This window comes from Myotis brandtii, unplaced genomic scaffold (genome assembly GCF_000412655.1).
Source record: "Myotis brandtii unplaced genomic scaffold, ASM41265v1 scaffold504, whole genome shotgun sequence".
NCBI lineage: Eukaryota > Metazoa > Chordata > Mammalia > Chiroptera > Vespertilionidae > Myotis > Myotis brandtii.
The window spans coordinates 3,900,237-3,908,497 of NW_005369217.1; the positions used below are offsets into that span (position 1 = coordinate 3,900,237).

The 8,261-nt window shown below is 38.4% G+C and overlaps 1 protein-coding gene across 1 annotated transcript in view; it reads left to right on the forward strand.

The window, feature by feature from the left end:
- The window catches only part of UBE2N (ubiquitin-conjugating enzyme E2N), a 21,795-nt gene that overhangs the window by 1,567 nt on the left and 11,967 nt on the right, over window positions 1-8,261 (forward strand). The gene's annotated exons all lie outside the window — the stretch shown is intronic.

Sequence of the window (8,261 nt, forward strand, 5' to 3'; positions counted from 1 at the left end):
CATGTTGTGACCCAACCATAAAATTATTTTCGTTGCTACTTCATAACTGTAATGTTGCTACTGTTATGGATCGTAATGTAAATATCTGATATGCAGGATGGTCTTAGGCGACCTCTGTGAAAGGGTCGTTCGACCACCAAAGGGGTCGTGACCCACAGGTTGAGAACCACTGTTCTAGGGGGTGCGGTGATGATTAATTTAAGCTGTGTCTCTCAGTGTGCGATAAACCGTACTTTGGATGAATGTGCTACAGGGATGTTGGGTGATGCACACAGGCATCTCATGGGCCCAAGAAACCCTGAAGATGCAAGTCCCCTCTTGCAGCTTCCCTTTAGCATCAGCTCCAAGGACACTTATACTGTCAGAACAAATAGTTTAATGGGAAGTCCATGGCAAAGCAGAAATGTGATTTGCAGAGTACCACCCCCAGAATCGTGAGAAAAAATTACATTACATCTGGCACAGATATAAATTTCCCAGTGTGGAGGGTTTTAAAAATATATATATTTTTATTGATTCCAGAGAGAAAGGAAGGGAGAGAGAGAGAGAGAGAGAGAGAGAAAGAAACATTAATGAGAATCATTTATTGGCTGCCTCCTCCTGCACACCCCCAGTAGGGAGTCGAGCCCCCAACTCTGGGCATGTGCCCTGATTAGGATTCCAACCGTGACCTCCTGGTTCATAGGTTGACTCTCAACCACTGAACCACACCGGCTGGGCCCAGTGTGGAAGTTTTAAAGATAGAAAGCTGTCTGATCACCTGACCCCACCTTTGAGATGTGGCAGTACTTGACTTGCCTTCAGTCCTGCAGAATTAAAAATTTTTAGGGTTTTTAAAAATGTTTGTTTTTGTTTTGATACAGCTTAGGGGAAGGACCCTTTCCCCACTCCCTTGCTTGACTGTCAGCTGTTGTTGTGTTTTTTTTTTAAGTGAATTTTAGTGTATATTATAAATAATGTCTTTGTTCTAAATCAGTTGAATCTTTCCCCTACTTGATTGGGCCAGCTCTCAAATCTCAAGACAGAACTATGTGCCTTCAAGCTAGGATGTTAGAGAAGAAAGTAGGATTAGAGAGAGAAAATGCCAAGGAACTTAGGCAAATGGTGCCCCAAGAGTTTACCTTTCCCCCTGTCCTTGGTGACTCTCTCTGCATCAGCTCCAAGGACACTTATACTGTCAGAACAAATTAAGAAACCTTTTCTGTTTTTAGCTCTCATCTGCCTTTTTTAGTGATAATCCTTGGTCATTCACCTAACATGAATACATAGGTATAAACACTGCTGGATACTGAAGATTCCAAGTTCTAGCTGTGATATGTGAAAAGAGCCCTTGATTCTAGAGTGGGCTTCTATTCTGTGTTCTGCCACTTGATAAAATTTGGTGCACATTTCCAGATACTGTTTTCAGAAGTGGTTCTGAGGATTAAATGAAACATGTATGTGAACATTCAACTCAGTTTTAAGGATTAATCCATGTGTCAGTCCTTGGAGTTCTTTTTTATTTGTTTGTTTCATTGATTTTAGAGAGAGAAAAAGAGAAACATCGTTCGGCTGCCTCCTACACACACCCCAACTGGGATTGAGCCCTTATGTGTCCTGGGAGTAAATTCAACATAAAATAAATAGTAATAAAAGTTTTTAAAAGTCCACCAATTGCAAGCATTTGCAAGTTTAGTGATTTTTATTGAAAGTTAGGAGTTTAGCAATAAATGGCCATAAGCCACCTTATCAGCTCTTGATATTTTTTCCTCTCTTTCTTCCCATTTCTTTCCTTCTGCATTGCTCTATTGCTAAAAAATTCTAATTCCTGGTCAAACAGTATAGCTCCTGCCCTCAAATCCCAACAAATATTCAGGTGAATAAGGAGCCCTGCCTTCCCAAATGAAGACCCAGTGCCTGCCCTCAATAAGCTCTAGATGCACATTACACATTTTTTTCTTTTAAATTAACTTAATAATGTGTAATTTACATATAATCAAGTGTATCCATTTAAGTTAAGATTTAGAAATGTCATTTATTCCATCACAACACTAGTTAAAAGATTATACTGTTGGAAGGATGTTTGATATTTTTTCTGGTGTTACACATTATATTTACAGTCTTTTTCCCATAGGCTTTGATGTGATCATTATTTCTGGAGGTGTACCGTTGAGCCCATACCCAGTTTTTCCTGCGAATAAATTCCAAGAGGTGGAATTGTTAAAGGTTAGGTCAGCTTGTAGTCCCAAACAGCCATGCATATATAGTCAGTTTTCTCCACAACATTAAATAGCATTGTTTTTTTTTTATCTTCTGAGTTTTAAGGATTGTCTTGATGATAATGAGACATTGTCACTTTCAAAATAGGATACTCAAAATGCTTATTCAATTTCCTTAGGTGATCTAAAAAATACTTATATTTTTATTGATTTGAGAGAGGGATAGAGAGATAGACACATCAATGATGAGAATCACTGATTGGCTGCCTCCTACATGCCCCCTACTGTGGATCAAGCCTGCAACCCGGGACCCTTCAGTCCACAGGCTGATGGCTCTATCCACTGAGCCAAACTGATCTAGGGCTTCCTTAGATGATTTTATTTAAAAACACTTTTTGTTAATTTTTTGGGTAAGTGGTACTTGCACATGTTCCAGAATTCAACAAAAGAGTACTCATTAAAAAATGTCTTCCGCCCTGGCCTGTGTGGCTCAGTTGGAGCGTCGTCCCGAACACTGAAAGGTTGCTGATTCGAATCCCAGTTTGGGCATGTACCCAGCTTTGCAGGTTTAATCCCTCGTCTGGGTGCATATGGGAGGCGGCCAATTGAGGTTTCTCTTTCTCTCTGTCCCTCTCCCTTCCTCTCTGTCTCTCTTAAAAACAAAACAAAACAACAAAAAACAAATGTCTTCCACAACTGTGTCCCAGTTACCTAATTCTTTTCCTCAAGAAAACCTCTTTTTACTTGCATCATTTAAATCAGTTATTTTATGATTTTGTAACCTCTTATTTTTATTTAGGTGCAGTTTTACATCATATCTTACCAGCTCACATTATTAGTAAGCCCAAAGTCTAGCATTCATATTATTTAAATGTATTGTTTCAGGACTCTGGCCATTACATGAAGTGGATGAATTTGACCCAGTATTACTGTACACAGGGTTCTATCACATAATATGTCTGCCTCAGTATGTATATTTGTGTTTATTTCAGTTATACAGGCATACCATGTTTTATTGCACTTACAAAACACTTGCGTTGTTTTTTATAAATTGAAGGCAAGACCCTCCCAGCAAAAAGATTACAACTTGCTTTATTAAGAGACTCACTTTATTGCTGCAGTCTGAAACTGAACTCACAATATCTCCAAGGTATACTGTATTAAAAATCTGAGTTGTCTGGGTCATTTCCTCCTCTGAATCAGTAGCACAGGACAAAATAATCCTCTGAAATTAGAGAAGAATAAAAAATCTGAGTTATATACCCCAGCTGGATCTCTTAAGATTATTTAACTTTCAAGCCACATTGATAGTCTGTGAAATATTAAAATTTCTAATCTCATGTTAATTTGGTTTCTTAAGCAGTTTCATTTCAAATTCTTCTAAAAACCTTGAGTTTAGTAAAGGACTGAATTTGTAATATGCTAACCAGTCAATATTGAGCAAATGATCATTACTAAAATAGAAGAAAATGGCTATAGATCATCAAAGCTGCTAGTGGACAAAAGAATCTTAAGTCTGGTATCTCTACTGCCTAGTTTTTGGTCCTTTAAGTGTACAACCTTTAGGAAAGATATCAAAGCCAAGGCTTTTGAGCAAAAGTATGGAATAGTTTGTGAAGGTTGGGTTTGGAATTTTTAAAAGTCCCTTTTTCCTACATACTCCTGCCATTTACAGCCACCGTCTGGCTCCGTAAAGCCCTGGGCCTAGTGTTTTTGGAAGTTCTTGAAGTTGTTTCTATTCATTCAACTGATATGGAATGTATGACACTCTGTAGAGCTCAGCATTGGAGCTGGAAACATTAGACCTGGGCCTTGGCCTATAGCAGTGATGGTGAACCTATGACACGCATGTCAGAGGTGACACACAAACTCATTTTTTTGGTTGATTTTTCTTTGTTAAATGGCATTTAAATATATAAAATAAATATCAAAAATATAAATCTTTGTTTTACTATGGTTGCAAATATCAAAAAAATTTCTCTATGTGACACGGCACCAGAGATAAGTTAGGGTTTTTCAAAATGCTGACACGCCGAGCTCAAAAGATTCGCCATCACTGGCCTATAGGAATTAGTATTGTTGGGGAGACAGACAGTGGGGTAGCACAGTATGTAAGGGATGTCTTCCTATAGAAGGTGCACCCCTACTTTTCATTAGTGTTCAGTAGCATTTAGTCAGGTGCTTACTTTTTAACTAACCGTTGGCTTTCAAAATGGTAGAAATGCTTTGTGGGCAAAATAATGTTTTATGGCTTAAACGGCTTAGGTCTCCTAATTCTCAAGAGCAAAAGAATTTGGGGTATGTGTGGTTTTATGTGGTAGGAACACAGAATCTGGGGCCAGGATCTCTGGGCTTGACTTCTAGCCAAACACTGGCTTGGACGTCATCACTTGACCTCCCTGCTGCTTTATCTGCTTAATATACTAATCTACAGCTACAGTAGTTGGGAGGTTTAGAGTGTAGAGCAAGCATGTCAAACTCAAAGGCTAACGGGCCAGATATACAAGGTTTAAGTTTATGTGGGCCACAAAAAAACAAAAGCTTCAATTTTCATAGAAACGTAGGTTTATTTAGGTAGAGACATGCTGGATACAAAGGGCTGAAATAAATGAGTAATCGTTAACATAAAATAATAGAACATTTTAATAAAATTAATATTTTTTTCTTGAACATTAACTTACTAGACACTGAATAACTGCACAACTTAATAAGCGTAACGCAAATAAACCTATTTTTCTTGTTCTCCGAAAGTGAAATATTTCCTGCTGTGCACACCAAACAAGTCAGTCCAAGACTAATGATGTGGCAATAGGCTGCTAAAATATTCGCTGTTAGTAGTAGTGGAGAGAAATGGTGCGCCTGTGTGTAAGGTGCGTAAGGGAAATGAATGCAACACGATTATAGTAATCAGTCATTAGCGAATGTTGTAGTTCATTATTAATAATTATGTGTAACAGGATATTGTAAAAGTTAAGTTACGAAATTTTTATTAAAACATTTCTTACATACTGTTATATTGGCTGGGCCGCAAAAATATTTGTTGTGGGCTGCAGGGCTGTGAGTTTGACATGCTTGGTGTAGAGAATAAATAGGTTCTAACATAACACTGAACCGTATTTGATATCTGATTTTGCAAAGATGCTGCTTCACTATAAATATAAAAAGAATTAATGTCTTTCAGTATGGGAAAACTGTATTTATTTATGTATTATTCCCACAAAATAGATAACATTAAACATAACCCTCTGAAGTGGAGCATAGATTTTTGTTGTTAATCCTCACCTGAGGATATTTTTCCATTGATTTTTTTTTTAAGAATGAGAGTAGAAAGGAGGGGGCGAGACAGAGAGAGAGAAACATTAATGTGTGAGGGATCAAGCTTGCAACTGAGGTACATGCCCTTGACTGGAATTGAACCCCGGACCCTTCAGTCTGTGGGTGGATGCTCTATCCACTGAGCCAAACTGGGTAGGGCATGAAGCACAGATTTTTAAAGCACAGTGAATGCCCATTTATCAACAGTATGTTGGAAAATGGGATATTTGGGGTAATATGTTTCCATTTTATTAGAATTATCATATGTAATCAATTTTCCATGAGTTCGACAATAAAAAAGCTGATTTTTATAGCTGCTAGACTGAAATTTAATTCTTTAATCCCAACTATTTTAGGATCTTGCACTGCACAACTTTAGGGGGTGTGATTCATGCAGATTATGGTGTGAATGGTACTCTCTTGGAGCTGTCCAGTTTGGCAGACTTGTTCAAGGAAGCTTATCTTGGAGGAGACAGAAACCCTGATACCTGATTGCTTCCCAATTTATCTCAGTATGCAGTGTGACAAAAACTTATTCTTCCTTCTTGGTGGCTTGGATTTTGGACAAAATTATGTTATTGGCACAATTGGATTCCAAATCTGGAACAACTGTAACTTGTTTTTATTTGCCTCTCCAAAAATTTCAGCTGCTCTGCTTCCATCTGTCTTGTCTGTTAATATAAGCATAGGCCTTTCCTATGGAGTCCTCAGGCATTAAGCACTTAAATTTGTTGTGATTACCCCTTTGGGAACCTGAAATAACTAGTGATCAAGGAAAGGGACTAAGATTACATGGTAACTGTAGCAGTGTAGCCACTAGCTTGTAGGCCAGGAGAGGTGCCTGTTCCTGCTGTATGGTTTGCAAAGCATATTGATTCATTTGCCTATAAAGCAACCAGGAAAGCAGAGTGCAATGACAAAGTAAAAACAAACAAACAAATGTAAATATATTAAACTTTTTAAGGACTTTTGTTTTTATCAGAACAAAATAAAAACATACTAGAATGTTAACCAGATTTCGGTTGCTAGGAGTATGGCTAATCTTAAATTGATCTTCTATTTTTCTGTAATCAGCAAGTGAAAAGAAAAACTTGGAGGGAAAGTGGGAACCATTAGCAAAAATTTAAGTATTGCACAAAAGGAAAAAAATTGTACATCAACATATATGCTGGGGATACAGGTGTAATATTTTCCCCCTTGACAAGGAAGATGAAATATTCAACAGTTAATTACAAGATCAGAAAGTATTTACAAAAAAGGCGCCTTCCAGCAGAAAGTAGCATATAGCAGTAAGGTTTAACTCATTCCAGCAATAAAATGTTCAGTCACTTTTCAGTCTAGATAGAACTTTTGAAATGCTCAAGGTACTAAATTTTAGAAGGCTTGGGATGTAAATGAATTTGTGTGGTTGGGTAACAAATTGGTACAATTAGAATTGGGATTACATTCAGATGTCTTATCTCTGACTTTTCCCCCTAGTAAGTACACTGGGCTGCCTAGTGGAAGTTAGCCCTCTAATTTGAAATTAGCTCCCTCTTTAATGACTCTTAAACTAGGTAGAAGGTCTTTGATAAAGAGGTCAGCTGGCTTTAGTGCTCTCCTCCTCTGACCCCATTTAATCCCAAAGAGATAATTTAGCTTCTTAACCTCTTCTCCCCCCCCCCCTCTCTCTCTCTCTCTCTCTCTCTCTCTCTCACACACACACACACACACACACACACACACACACAATTATCTCTTACTGTTTCTTTATTTTCATAACTAGTTTAGACTTTGTATTTTTAGAAAGAATTGTTGAGGATGCTCCACTAGAACCTCGCTGTCTAAGGTAACTAACTACTGCTGTTCTCTGCAGAGTGGAACGGCCTTTTGTAGCTTGCTTTTGATGCACAGGTTTTGACTGAGCCTAGGTCTCACATGCTTAGCTGCGAGAGAGTTAGGAAATAAGACTAAAGCTTCTAATGAAGGAGGTGAGAATCCATGAAGATTGGAAGGAGGGATGTTATTTCCAAACAAGGCTGTTCTAGCTATAGGGTGGCCAAAAGAAATGACAAATGTTCACTTTGAACCTCATTTTGCCTTATGCTGCCAGACAGTCTTCTGATAAGTTTTCTGTTTCCTAAAAAGTTACCGTGTTTTCCCGTGTATAAGACGCTATTTTTTCTAAAATTGTTAGACTGAAAATCGAGGGGCGTCTTATACATGGAAGTCAGCCAAGGAGGGAGCCGCACCCATGCGAAGCTGCCCACACCTTGTCAAACAGGCTTCCTCCAATCACGGGCCTTATTGTTACTGACGTCAGCTGATGCCATAATTGGAGGTGGAGGTGGAGAGTACGCAGATGCAACAGGGACTGGAGTGTTCTGAGCCCATAAAGATGTCAAAAAATAAAAAGATAAATACCGGTAAGCGATTATCTTATTCTGCAAAATTCAAACAATGTAATCAGCTATGCAAAAGAGCATGGAAATAGAGCTGCAGAGAGACAATTTGGACCTCCTCCCACTGAGTGTATGATCAGACAGTGGAGAAAACAGGAAGAACAACTCCTTAAGATGCCAAAAAAGAAGAAGGCCTTAAGAGGAAAACCAGCAAAAGGGGCAAACTTGGAGCAGAGGCTTAAGACTTGGATTATGGAGCAGCGCCAGAGTGGCTTAAGTGTGTCAACCAAGCTTATTCAATGTCAGGCAAGAATGTTTGCAAGCAAAATGAACATTGTTGATCTTATAGGAAAGGCAAATGGTGCTT